The following is a 14,279-nucleotide window of genomic DNA, read 5'->3' on the forward strand; positions in this document are numbered from 1 at the left end:
CCTCCCCCCTCCTCCCTCCTCCCTCCTCCCTCCTCCTCCTCCTCCTCCTCCTCCTCCTCCTCCTCCTCCTCCTCCTCCTCCTCCTCCTCCTCCTCCTCCTCCTCCTCTTCTTCTTCTTCTTCTTCTTCTTCTTCTTCTTCTTCTTCTTCTTCTTCTTCTTCTTCTTCTTCTTCATGATCCTGTAGCAGGAACAACGGGGCCACCTTTGTGTAAATGCTGTGGGTTGCACAGCTGCAAAAGCATCTCCTACAGGAGGACCTAACTGAGGACTGCCTGAGAGACCAAGGATTGCTGGTGCAGACAATGCCAGCCAATCGGGAACTGCTGTTTAGAAGATGCTTTCGGGCTGGAAAGATGGCTCAGTGGTTAAGAACATTGGCTGCTCTTCCAGAGGTCCTGAGTTCAAATCCCAGCAACCACACGGTGGCTCACAACCATCTGTAATGGGATCCGATGCCCTCTTCTGGGGTGTCTGAAGAAGACAGGGGTAGTGTACTCACATACATAAAATAAATAAATAGTTTAAAAAAGATTTGTAGAAGAGATACTCTCACTGGGACCAATGGGAGCACCGGTGGTATTAGAGGGGCTTGCAGCAGTGTTCCGATGAGCTCCCCACATTTCTCACCTGCTCCTGGGTGTCTCTGACTCTGTGCTCCAACCCCCAAGGGCAGGTAGGGTCAGGCTGAGTAGTCTAGGGCACAGGCAACATGATCCCTTATGACCCTGCAAAAGGAATCCTCTGAGGGCCTGGATTCTAATTGCTCCTATCCTGTCTGGTGCTTAAGAGATCTATAAAACAAAAATGTCTCTTACCTGTAGGCCTCACTTGCCCAAGGACAGGTAACTTCCTGGAATGCTGGGGGCTGTCGGTCAGGTAAGGTGTCCAGCCGCGTGCTTCCACTTCTGTAGATAAGTTTGGTTGCCCTGACAGCAACAAGATGTGCTTGCTCACACGCAGAGGTATGTAGGGAGGAAGTATGCTAGGATGTACGCTTGTCCCTGATTGAGCAAAGGCTGGTAGTGTGTAGCTTTGTGGATTTGCAGTTAAAAGCTTCTGACTAACGTAACTGGAGTCATTCTCTGGGCATCGCAGGTGTGGACCTGGCCAGTGTCCATTGTCCTGGCCAGTATTTAATAAAGCTATAAATACCCAGTGGCATTGTTTCTGATTAAGAGAGAAGCTTTATATAGCAAGCAGTAGAGTCAGGAGAATTAGACCCAAAGGTCCTGTTAGGGGCATAGAAGGGGCTCTAAGAGGTCCACTCATCACCCTAGTAAGATCCTTCGGTCTTGTCTTTGGTCTTAATTCATTCTAACAATTGTCTAGCATTTCCTCTGCTCTCCCTGTTTGATTTACCTAGAGACAACATTCTCCTAGGAAGACACATATCCTACCCCCTTTTCAGCTGCCCTTAGGTCTAGGCCTCTATGGTTTTGTAAGACTGTGGTGACCAGAGATTCTGGTTCTGTAGGATGACTATACTCCGCCGGGCTAGGCTGAGATAGAGCTCCCTTCTGGCAGCTGGAGCCTGGCTTTTGAGGGCTTCCACCTCCAGAATGGGCTAGTCCTGGCTCATTTTGGTGGGGAGGGGGCTGAAGGAACAGGGGCTACCCAGAGAAAGCCCCTCTTGTCCCAAGAGAATACACTGAGAGGGAAATGGGAACAAGTCCTGTGAAAGACTTCAGGGCAGAATGAACCAGCATGTTACCTCACATGACCCACATGCTACATGGAGGACAATGCTCCCCGTCACACGTTCCAGCCCAAATCTAGAGATGAACAGCATGCTCCTCCCAGGACAAGGGTGTGCATGCAGGGAGGCTAAAGGACAGCATTGAGTCTGTCACCTACCATGAGTGGCCCCACAGGCCTCTGAAGAAATAGTTGTGCTGAGAGAAACATTGAAGAGGAATCAAATGCAACCGTTTCTCATAGAGTCGTAAAAATGAAATAATATTCACACCCATAAGATTTATACACCCTAAGCATACAACTCAAAGAGCCTTTTGCAGTTTTTTTAGACAGAGTCTCACATACCCTGGGCTAGTCTCAAACTCGCCATCAGCTAAGAATGTCTTTGAACTTACCTGATCCTTTTGTCTCTACGTCCAAATGCTAGGATTATAGGGATGTATTACCACCCCCAGCCATGATTTCTTTAAATACACCCTTAAGTATTTATATTCAGTTTTTAATATGAGCACTTGGGAACTGAAGGAAGAAAGAAAGGAAGAAAGTGGTTCAGGATCATTCTGAGCTACATAGTGAGTTTGAGGCTAGCCTCAGCTCCATGAGGCCAAGTCTCAAATAATAATGACTACAAACAACTCAAGATAGCAAAATAAGAAAAAGAGACGTGAAGAAGGATGCAAGACAAGAGTCTGATCAAGGCGACAATTTTATTTCTCCCCAAGGCTGGATTTATACCATAACATGAGTAACAGAGGGAGGGGGGAAGTAAGAAACATTTATGCAGGCCAAGGACACACTATTCGTGTGGTCAGGGAATTGGCTGATGTTGACACGATGTCAGAAAGGTCACAGGTTTGTCATATCTATTAGTCAGCAGGATGTTGGTTTTTTAGAAAGGTTACAGGTCATCACATTGGGTATCTGTTTTTCTTTTTTCTTTTTCTTTTTTTTTTTTTTTTCGGAGCTGGGGACCGAACCCAGGGCCTTGCGCTTGTTAGGCAAGCGCTCTACCGCTGAGCTAAATCCCCAACCCCCCACATTGGGTATCTTAATGTCAGATGTTATCACATGATTATTCGTCTTGACCACCAGATTTGTATTAGTCTTCTGCAGCTGGCTGGGGATTTTCCATGAACCCAGTCATATTTAATGCTAACCATAATAATAACATCAATAATGGAGGGCTTCAGGGGCATGGCTCCCAACATGTAGATTTCTTTGTAGTTAGGAATGGTGGTGCACATGTTTAATCTCTGCCTTTGAAGGCAGAGGCATGAGCAGTACAAGTTCGAGACCAGCCTGGGCCACACAGAGGGATCTTGTCTCAAAGCAACAGTAGCTATAATAAAACCTAGTCCCTGGTGTTGGGGATTTAGCTCAGTGGTAGAGCGCTTGCCTAGCAAGCGCAAGGCCCTGGGTTCGGTCCCCAGCTCCGAAAAAAAGAAAAAGAAAAAAAAAAAAAAAAAAAAAAAAAAAAAACCCTAGTCCCTGGAGTAAGACAGAAGAGACTTCGGAACAATTTGCCTTGTCCATGATGCTTCCCGCGTGATTTTTTTCTTTCCCTTCAAATTATTTTTTTCTTAAATTAAGATCATCGTCACCCTATTTTTAAAAATTAAGATCGTGGGGTTGGGGATTTAGCTCAGTGGTAGAGCACTTGCCTAGCAAGCGCAAGGCCCTGGGTTCGGTCCCCAGCTCCGAAAAAAAGAATTAAAAAAAAAAATTAAGATCGTTATCCTATTCATACTGAACGCATATTCAGACTTTTGCAGTTTTGTAACCAATGTTTTCCAATTACTATTGGATAACTTCTGTGCTCACCGGTGTTTCTGGTGCTGCCCAAGCTGTCTTCGCTTTGTTTTGAGTCTGGGCTTCAGCGTTTCTCACAGAGAGGGCATGCGCAGTTCTCAGGCTTTCCGACTTGGAAAACAAAGGTCACCGTGGAGTTCTACATCCAAGTGACAAGTCCTCCCAAGTGGTCCCACTTCTAAGATGGGCTTGCTGGCAAGTGCTTGAAATCCCAGAAGGCTGAGGCAGGGGGAAATCATGAGCTTGAGGCCAGGTTCATAGCGATGTACACAGTGAGAATCTGTCTGAACGCTAACACTGGCTCCCCCACCCCCACCCCAAACGCAACAGCAACAGACCAAGTAATCAACATAGCAACCAGCCAACAGAAACACCAGTTCCATTTCTAAATTAGACTCCAAGGTCCGGTTGCTAAGGGACCTATCTTTTCTGGGAGTCATCATGTTTGATTTTTGCTTTCCATTGTAGCCAAGTCCTCCTGCTGGTCATAGATACATTTTGTCTGTTGCGTTCAAGTTTGCCCACATCCAACCTTAGGGATAACTATGCGCGGGCTCAGGTCTCCACCGTGAGCAGGCAGGGTCAGAGTGAGGAACCGCCCCCTCCCTCCTCAGGGAGAGCACTCAGCAGGTGTGAGGCCCTAACGAGTGAGAGCTCCGCACTGACTGGAGGGAGGGAGCTCTGGAATTTGTCTACAAAGGCACAGCCAGACCATCTGGAGTCCACTGTGGACGTCATGGAAATCCATAAACATTTTCAGCAAAGCAAGGGCACAGCGGAGTTCCAGATTCATAAAGTGACTTGGCGCTCGCTGCTGGCTTCGCTCTTCTCTTTGCTTCTCCTGCATCTCCAGAATTCCTTGTCTTGCTTTCTATGCCTAGGCCTGTTTCCGCAGCCTCCGGGCATTTACATTTGGAAAATGCTTCCCACAATACAGATAAAAGCTTCCATCATTAGCGTGCAGACAAGAGAGCACCCCAGAGTACTGGCTTTAACCCTGGGTTGTAAATTGTCTTGACTCATAGCAAGCAGAGACAGAATTTGCATTAGGTTTGGCCATCTTCCGTTAAGTTAAAACACACACACCAACTAGTTATTCAAGGAACACGGGTGTGAGAGAAAGAGAAATGAATAGAGACCCATAGTTGAACGGAATCTTAAGAGAGACACCAGCCAGTCACAGCGCAGAGCCCTGACCTTAAGGTCTTAAGTGCCTTTTAATCTGTGAAGTAATGGTGTTTAGCAGATAATCCAACGCTGCTTGGATATTGTATGATGTGAGGAAGTCAGTAGTCACTTTAGTTGTGATTACTGTAAGGGCTTTCACAGACACAGGCACTAAAATACACGTATGACGTAAGTGGTTGGATTACAAATGACACAAGCCGGCGGTGGGTAGGTGACTGAGGTAAGGAGACGCCTGTGAGTGGGTAATTTTTGAAATAGAAAATTGGGGTGTGTGAAAATTTATCTTAGGGCATCTGTTCTTTATAGAGTTGAGATGGACCGTCATAAAAAGTCTTTGGAAGAAATTTGAAGCACTTTTAAAAAGAGATATGAATTTAATCAACATGAATGCCCAGACGAAGCATGAAGAATGTGGCTTCTTCCCAGTGATTCTTTTATCTTACTTTTGAAATTAATTTTTAACATTAGCATGGGTTTCATCTTGACATTTTCATATATATCTTCATCAGTGATTCTGTCCTTGATTTCTTCACTGATACCCCCTTCATTCACCCAACCTTTTATCCAACGGACCACCATCCATCTGCCATTTGCCTGTTCATCCACCATCTGTCCACCAACCCATCTGCTCATTCATCTGCTTGACATCTGTCTGTCCATCCACCCATCCATCCACCCGTCCGTCCATCCATCCATCCATTCATCCATCCATCCATCCACCCATCCATCCATCCACCCATCCATCCATCATTCGTCCATCCATCCACCCGTCCGTCCATCCATCCATCATCCATCCATCCATCCACCTATCCATCTGTCCACCCATCCATCCGTCATCCATCCATCCATTCATCCATCCACCCATCTGTCCACCCGTCCGTCCACCCGTCTGTCCTTCTATCCATCCGTCATCCATCCATCCATCCATCCATTCATCCACCCGTACATCCATCCATCCATCTGTCCACCCATCCATCCATCCGTCATCCATCCATCCATCCACCCGTCCGTCCATCCATCCATCCATCCACCCGTCCGTCCATCCATCTATCCACCCATCCATCCATCCATTCATCCATCCACCCATCCATCCATCCATCATTCGTCCATCCATCCACCTGTCCGTCCATCCATCCATTTACCCGTCCGTCCATCCATCCATCCATCCATCCATCCATCCATCCATCTGTCCATCCATCTATCCATCCGTCCATCCATCCACCCGTCTACTTAGCATATAGTACCCATTCATCCATACACCCATCCCCACCAACCCATCTATTCCTCATCCACCCGTCCATCTATTCCACCATATATTCATTATCCATCCGACAATCCATCTATCTACTCACCGACCATCCATCCTATCACCAATCCATCTGACTAGCCATTCACTTTCCATTCAGCCTACCCATCCAGGCACACTTTTATCTAATTATTCATTTATACTGTCTTATCTCTCCATAAATTAGCAATGAAGATCGCTACAATATTTGGCCCAGATTTTCTGTGTTAATTTGTGTTACTCCCACTAAAGAAGGTGTGGAGATGAGGAATCCTAGCAGCTTATTTTGAGGCTGATGGGAAGACATAGAAGGGATCAAGAAGGAAAAGCTGTCAAGAAGTTGCCTCAGTAAGGACAGCATCAACTGCAACAGCAGCAGTGGAAGAGAACACGTTATGCATACACGTCTCAAAACTATCCAACTGGTGGCTATGGCTGTTTTGATACAGCTTGTGGTCAGTGGCTGGTTGAGTGCCGTCCTGAGAAACTGTTTCTGGTACTTCTAGAATGCAGGGTTCAAGCCAACCGTTCCTCCATAACTCCGGGGAAAAGTTATTTTTTGTAATCTGATCGGTCAGATATTTAAATAAGGCATAGCAGTCTTTAAAAGGGTGTATCTATATCGCATGCAAATTACATCCCACTGCTGACTAAATCGAGCAATAATTCTCCTGGTTGGTTGACAGAGCTGCAAGATAACAGAGACCCTGTGTGGTGAAGATTTGGTCCTGACCTTTTCAAGGGTCCTGAGGATGTTAAAAACTTCAACCTGATGCTAGTCTCTTCCTTGCCCTGTTTTCTCAGAGAAGTCCAATGAAGAAAAGCCTTCCCCTCTCTCCTCCTCCCCCATCTTCCTCCCCTCTTTGTTGTTTTGTGTTGCAGTCTCCCCCCCCCCCCCAGTATGGCCTTGAGCTTTCGCTTTTCTTTCAAAGAATGAAATTCTCGCCTGTAATTCCAGAACTTGAAAGACAGAGGCAGGAGCTAAGGAGTTCAAGGCCATCTGGGGTATACAGTGAATCAAGCCTAATCTGGGCTACAATAAAACAAAAAAGTATTTACTCTCCATCAAAGAAATGAAGAGTGAATTAACTTATATTCAAATTTCTATACTAAGAGTTGACTTAATATGAATTAGAATTCTTGGAATCAGCTAGTTCCGATTCTAACACTTGAAGTTATTAAAACCAATAATCTTCCAACATGCATTATTCATACTTAAGAGCAACGTTTCCCTACTTTCATAATTACTACTTCTGATCGCTTGAATCTATTTAGTAGCTTGCCGAGTGTATGCACTATCTTTATTGATGAGAGCTGGTCAGCTCATGGAGACCAGGCATTTCTTGGTTCCCACCCTCACCTCTCTTAGACACAGATGTGGCAATGACCGGTTTCTGGTTTCAAAATGATCCGCAGGTGCTGTGGAGGGCGTGTTTCCAAGTCGCATTCTCTCAGTCTTAACCCTTAGGTGTGTCTGGCTCAGAATGAAGTTAGAAGGTCTTCTCCTCTTCCTCCTCTTCTTCCTCCTCCTTCTCCTCCTCTTCCTCCTTCCTCCCCCCCCTCCTCCTCCTCCTTCTTTTTCTTCTTCTCTCTCTGACGTATGAGATAGGGTTGGTCTCTCTCTCTCTCAAGACAAGACAGCAAACACACACACACACACACTCACACACACACACACACACAGAGAGACAGAGACAGAGACAGAGAGACAGAGAGAGAAAGAGACACAGAGAGAGAGACAGAGAGACAGAGAGAGAGACAGAGAGACACACAGAGAGAGATAAGTCAGAGGATGAGGTAGGTGTCTTTCTTAATCGCTTCTCTTTGAATCTCCGACTGAACCTGGAGCTCACTGATGGCTAGGCCTCAGGAATACTCCTGATTCTGCCTCCCATTGCTGGGGTTACACTTAGTTTGTATAAACAAACTCTCGATCCAGTCATTCCTTTGCCTTTTGCTGGATAGCCCCGGTCACTGCTGTTCCCCTTGCTAGAGACAGCAGGGACAACTTTGTGGTGTGCATCTGGCTCTTTGGGGATGGCAATTTCTGAAAGTTCAGTATTCCCAGAATGTGGGGGTGGAGGCCACCCTTTGTTGACCGATTCTGAACTCGGCTGCTGCGTCACCACTCTCCGCCCATGGATGAGATGGCCTGGGACTGACAACACTCGCTCCATCTACACAGTTCATCCCATCATGACCTTCTTTCCTGCAACTCTCGGGGCTCTCGACTCACAGTGACACCGGAGGAGCTCCAGGAGTCAGAGAAACGCAAGCGAAAGCAGTGAGGTGTTTGATGAGATGGTGACATCTGTTCTGAGAGCCTCTCACGCTTTAGTGTGTAACGCAGGCTGGCCTCAAACTCCTACTACCCCCGCCTCACCCTCTGACGTGCTGGGCTACAGGCATGAGCTCCTACGCCTGGCTGTGAACCTTTTAAAGTTAATGTTTCGTCATTTCTGGCTGTTAAAATTCTCCTCCAATGCTTTAAAGATGCTCGGAGTCCATCTTGTATGGATGGTGTGGTGGGTCTTGGTGTGGCTCCTCCGTTTTTCTGACAACTTAAGGGGTGGTCCTCCAGCTGCATGCTGGGCCTTGAGGATGTATGCCAGCATTCACCCCAAGACCCAGCATTACTGATGATGCACCAAATCTTCATTTTCTGTACTCCGGGGCCTTGGGTTTGGTTTAAATTCTTCTTTTAAAAAATGAAACAGCTCCCTCTGAAGTTAAACACCCCAACCATAGAAAACCGGAAGAAGCTATTTGTCATTTTATCTTTTGCCCTGAAATTCCTCTGGTCCAGTCTCACCACACAGGGAGAGCTCTGGGTTCATTTTTGGGAGCTTGGCTTGGATGCCTTGCACCCCCACCCCGCACTGCCCCTCTTCCCACTTTGCCTCAGAGTCGAATCCAGAGTGGAATGGGGACTCAGCCAGACAGGAACAGAAGGCTGAACAATAATGGCTCAGTCCCTAACAAGACTGACTCACTAGACCGAGGGTCCGAGAGCTCCATCCCAGAAGGCAGGCAAAAAGCTGGTTTGATAGGGTACACCTCTAATTACTGCAGGGGTGAGACAGAAGCAGACATGAGCAGCTCCTTGGAAGTTTCGTGGCCAGCCAGTCTAGCCTGCTTGGTGATGTTCCAGGCTAGTGCCTCTGCCTCAAATGAAAGATGTCCGACAGTGCATGAGGAGTGAGGTCTACACCTTCCACGCTCACACACATGTGCAGCATCCCCCAACATGAACATGTGTGCATGTGTGCACACGCACGTACACATGCACACACATTTAAAAGTATAAAAATTAAAAAGAAGGGAATTGTATGTCCCCAAATAATGAGGTTCTGATTTCTTGGGGGGGGCGGGGAAATGCTGATAATGATTCATTATAATTGGACCTTGAATTATAATGAATTTAATGGGGGCAGATTTTGAGTTTGTGAATAGACACCCTCAGATACAGGATTACCATAGAAACAGTGAAGGATGCAGAACCTTTGTGGAGCCCAGTACACACTAAATGAGTTCATAGAAGAGAGTCAGAAAAACCACTTGTAGTAGGTTGAGTAATGGAAGGTATTTCTCATTCCGTTCGCTATTACCTGGGAAAGCTCTGCTTTCCCAGAGGAAAGCGGTCCAGAGGGGGACCACTTGAAGAACTCAGGGGCTGGAACTGAATGAAGAGTGAGTCAGGACTCCAGCTTTCCAAAAGGGTCATATTTCACACATGATGGCCCGAGAACTTGTGATGATAAACGGTGATATGCCAAGAAAGCGCTCATTAAATGATTGTTTCTCAAGCTCCTTTTGGGTTGCCATAGATGCACACGCAGTGTTTACCATGGAATTGCTGGCATCGAGAACATCTTTGTCAAAATAATCACTGTGTCTGAAACAGCTGTTCACGTGAGCGGAACCCACGACATGGGTAGAAGGTCGATTTATAAAAAGGCACTAATGAAGGCTGGAGAGATGGCTCAGTAGCTAAGAGCGCTTGCAGAGGGCTTGTGGAGAACATGCTTGGTTCCCAGCATCCACGAGATGTCTCAAAGTAACCTCTAACCCCAGTTCCAGGGGACCCGATATGTTCTCTTGGCCTTTATGAATATGTGCACGCATGAGATAAACACACAGGCGCACATGCACATACATGCATTTTTAAAAAAAATAAAATAAATAATAAAATAAAAAATTACTAGCTATAGAAATACATTACGGGGCTGGGGATTTAGCTCAGTGGTAGAGCGCTTACCTAGGAAGCGCAAGGCCCTGGGTTCGGTCCCCAGCTCCGAAAAAAAGAACCAAAAAAAAAAAAAAAAAAAAAAAAAAAAAAAAAAAAAAACAGAAATACATTACGCTTTTAAAACAGAGTCTCCGGAGAGGACAGGGACTCTAAGGAAGACCAACAGAGTCAACCTGGACCCCTGAGGGCCCCTGAGACTGAATCACCAACCAAAGAATGAATATAGACTGGACTCCCCCCCACCCCCGACACACATATGTAGCAGATGTGCAGCTTGGCCTTCGTGTGGGTCCCTGGATTAGCTGCCTGCCTGTTGATTCTGTTCCCCTAACTGGTCAGCCTTATCTGACCTCAGTAACAGAGAATACAGTTAGCCCTGTAGTGACCAATGGACCGGGGTGGTTTCCCCTTCTCAGAGAAGGGAATGAAGCATCGGGCAAGAGCTGCAAAAAGCGGGGAGGGGGTTGGGAGAGATGGGGACTGATATTGGGATGTTAAGTGAATAAATAAATTAATTAAAAATATTGGGGTCTTATGAGACTAGGCTGTTTTGGAACAGTATCCTCAGAATATTTTTTCCCCTCCAAAAGTATGGCATGAACGAAGCATGGGGCTTTCTTGTCAGGGTTCCAGTCCTAATGCTCTGCCTTTGCTGTGTGGGAGCAGGGGCACCCAATGTCTCTGTGCCTCTTCGTCTTCCTGGGACAGAGGGAGATACATTTCATCCTCTCTTCTCATACCAGTCAGTCCCCGTCTCAGCGTTAGATCTAAGCAAATGATTAAAGTTTGAAATGCCCCGGCGCATGATACTACATCTCTTTCCCTTAGTCGTCACAGTGGGCTGCTCTTGGTCTTCGGGAACACTTATGACCGCAGCCGCTCTCCTCCGAGTAGCATCTCTGCCCCAGTATCATCTGCTCCCTTGTGGTTACGTGAGAGGGAGCTTGGGTAGCCAAGCGTGGCTCTGTGTACCGTCTCTTCGTGTAGCAGCATGGGGTTTCCGTTTCTATGGATTCAGAATCTGGTCTGTAGTTAAGACCAGTCTTCTGGGCTGGGGATTTAGCTCAGTGGTAGAGTGCTTGCCTAGCAAGCCCAAGGCCCTGGGTTCGGTCCTCAGCTCCGAAAAAAAAAAAAAAAACCACAAAAAAAACAAAAAAACAAAAAAACAAAAAAACAAAAACAAACAAACAGAAAAACAAAACAGTCTTCTGTGTTACCCAGAATTTAGTTAGGGTTTACTGCTGTGAACTGACACCATGACCAAGGCAACTCTTATTTATTTATTGGATATTTTTATTTACATTTCAAATGATATTCCCTTTCCTGGTTTCCCGTCCATAAGTCCCCTATCCCACACCCCTCTCCCTACTTCTCTAAGGATGTTACCCCTCCCTAACCACCCTCCCTTCCCGCCTCCCCTCCCTGACATTCCCCTACACTGCCGGGTCCAGCCTTGGCAGGACCAAGGGCTTCTCCTCCCATTGGTGCCTAACAAGACCATGCTCTGCTACATAGGCAGCTGGAGCCCTGGGTCAGTCCATGTATAGTCTTTGGGTAGTGGTTTAGTCCCTAGGAGCTCCGATTGGTTGGCATTGCTGTTCTTATGGGGTTGCAAGCCCCTTCAGCTTGACCAAGGCAACTCTTATAAAAACATTTAATTGAGGCTGGCTTACAGGTTCAGAGATTCAGCCCATTATCATCAAGGCAGGAACATGGTAGCATTCAGGCAGACATGGCGTAGAAGGAGCTGAGAGTCCTAGATCTTCATCTGAAGGCTACCAGCAAAATACTGGCTTCTAAGCAGCTAGGATGAGGGTCTTAAAGCCCACGTCCACAGAGATACACTTACTCCAACAAGGCCACACCCACAGCGACACACCCACTCCAACAAGGCCACACCCACTCCAACAAGGCCACACCCACTCCAACAAGGCCATACCCACTCCAACAAGGCCACACCCACTCCAACAAGACCACACCCACCCTAACAAAGCCACACCCACTCCAACAAGGCCACACCCGCCCCAACAAAAGCCACACCCACTCCAACAGGCCCACACCTTCTAATAGTGCCACTCCTTGGGCTGAGCATATACAAACCACCACAGAGGGTCAGAACCAATGGGTGAATGAATTTATCAAAAGAGGATTTATTAGATTGGTTTGCATGGTTTGGGGTCTGGGAAGTTCATCAGCGGTGACCTGCACACTGAAGAGGCTATAAAACTAGTAGCTGCTTAGTCAGTGAGGCTGGATATGATAGAGGGAGACATCGGCCCTTTCCCAAATGCTCTGTGATGGAGCTCCTCCTCCAGTGTGACGTCAGTGCCTAGCAGGCTGCAGGAAAGTCACGAGTTACCCGGCAAACTAGATTTAATATCCTTCACCTAATAGCTTTCAGGTTTCTCCCCCCAAGCCCTGGCACAGCCAAAGGTATCCATTACCTGGTATCTTGCGGTTCAATTACTTGCACCCGGTCCACAGAGGCACGCCCAAATGGCTGCATTTTAGTTAGAGATAGTCTGAGCATTAGAGGGAGAGAATCTGAAGATCTGATAGTGTTATAAAGCTGGGTGTGGCCACACACACCTGAAATCCCAGCAGAGTTCAAGGTCAGCATGGATTACATAGTGAGTTTTGACCTTGTCAAAAGAAAACCACAATCAAAACACAAGCCTTGGACCCAAGCTGCCGCCTGCACAAGAAACCAACTCCTGATCTACCAGTCAGGCAGCCAATGTGCTAAGCAGCTCACGCTTGCAGAAAGCCAGGGTGCTCCCTCTACTGATAACCTCGACACTCAACAATAGCTTAAAAAACATTCGTTTTTAAAAACTACAAATAGGTTTCATTATGACACTTGCACACACATGTGCTTCAAGATGGTTTTCCTGTGCTGACCCTTTCTGTGCTGACCCTTCCTGTGCTGACCCTTCCTGTGCTGACTGCTCTCCTTGGTCACCCCCACCCCCATTGGTTTCAGTGTCACATGTATTCTTCTTACTCCTTCACCCATAATCCTTTTCAACTTTGTTTCATGACTTCACACACACACACACACACACACACACACACACACACACCTAAAATCTATAATCTGCACGAGAGAAAAAAGCATGATGTACGTCTTTCTGATCCTGACTTATTAACACAATTACTTCCAGTTCTGTCCATTTTCCCGTAAATGTGCTGGTGTTGGTTTTTTAATTTTCATTACATTTATTGTATTCACTTTTACAGCCCAAACTCAGTACCCTCCCATGCAGATCCTTCCTGTTCCACCCCTCAGATGAACAGCTTGGTCTTCATGTGGGTCCTCCAACAACAGAAGCAGGGTCTGTTCCTAAGCCTGTTGCCTGCCTGCCTGTGGAGTCTATTGCCCTAACTGGGCTGCTTCATCTGTCCTCAGTGAGAGAGGATGCATGTAGTCCTGGAGTGGCTTGATGTGCCAAGGGTGGGGGTGGGGTAGTGACTTCATTTCCTTAACCTTGAGTAAAATTCCACCCTTTCATGTACCACATCTTCAGTACCCATTTGTCTGATGAACACCGACTGTCAACTCCATTTCTTAGCTATTATGAATTTGCCACCTTAAATACAAAAACAAACCCTCCAGATATACCTTTGATCAAACAACACATAGCCAGTACTTGAAAAAGTGTTCCACATCCTTAGCCATCGGGAAAACTGCAAATTAAACCGTGAGATTCCATCCGAAGGCAGTTTGAATGGTTGTGATCCAGAAAATCAGTAACAACAAATGCTGGAGAGGACACCGGGAACAGAGAACCCTTATTTCGTTGCCAGTGGGAGTGTAAACTGGTGTAGCTACTAGATCAGAAGGGAGGTTGCTCATAAACTAAAAACAGAATTACCATGGGACCCAGCTAGGTACTAGCTGTGGAACAGTAGGTCACTTGGGCCAGGTGAGGCCTAGCAGCCATGTTCTCTAGTCTTTGTCTCTGCCACCAAAGTCAAATATATGCCTTGAATCATTTGCGCAGTGTTCCTTTGCAGCTTCCTCATGCCAAGCAGCTCAAACAGGGCACACC

Source organism: Rattus norvegicus, chromosome 19 (genome assembly GCF_036323735.1).
Source record: "Rattus norvegicus strain BN/NHsdMcwi chromosome 19, GRCr8, whole genome shotgun sequence".
NCBI lineage: Eukaryota > Metazoa > Chordata > Mammalia > Rodentia > Muridae > Rattus > Rattus norvegicus.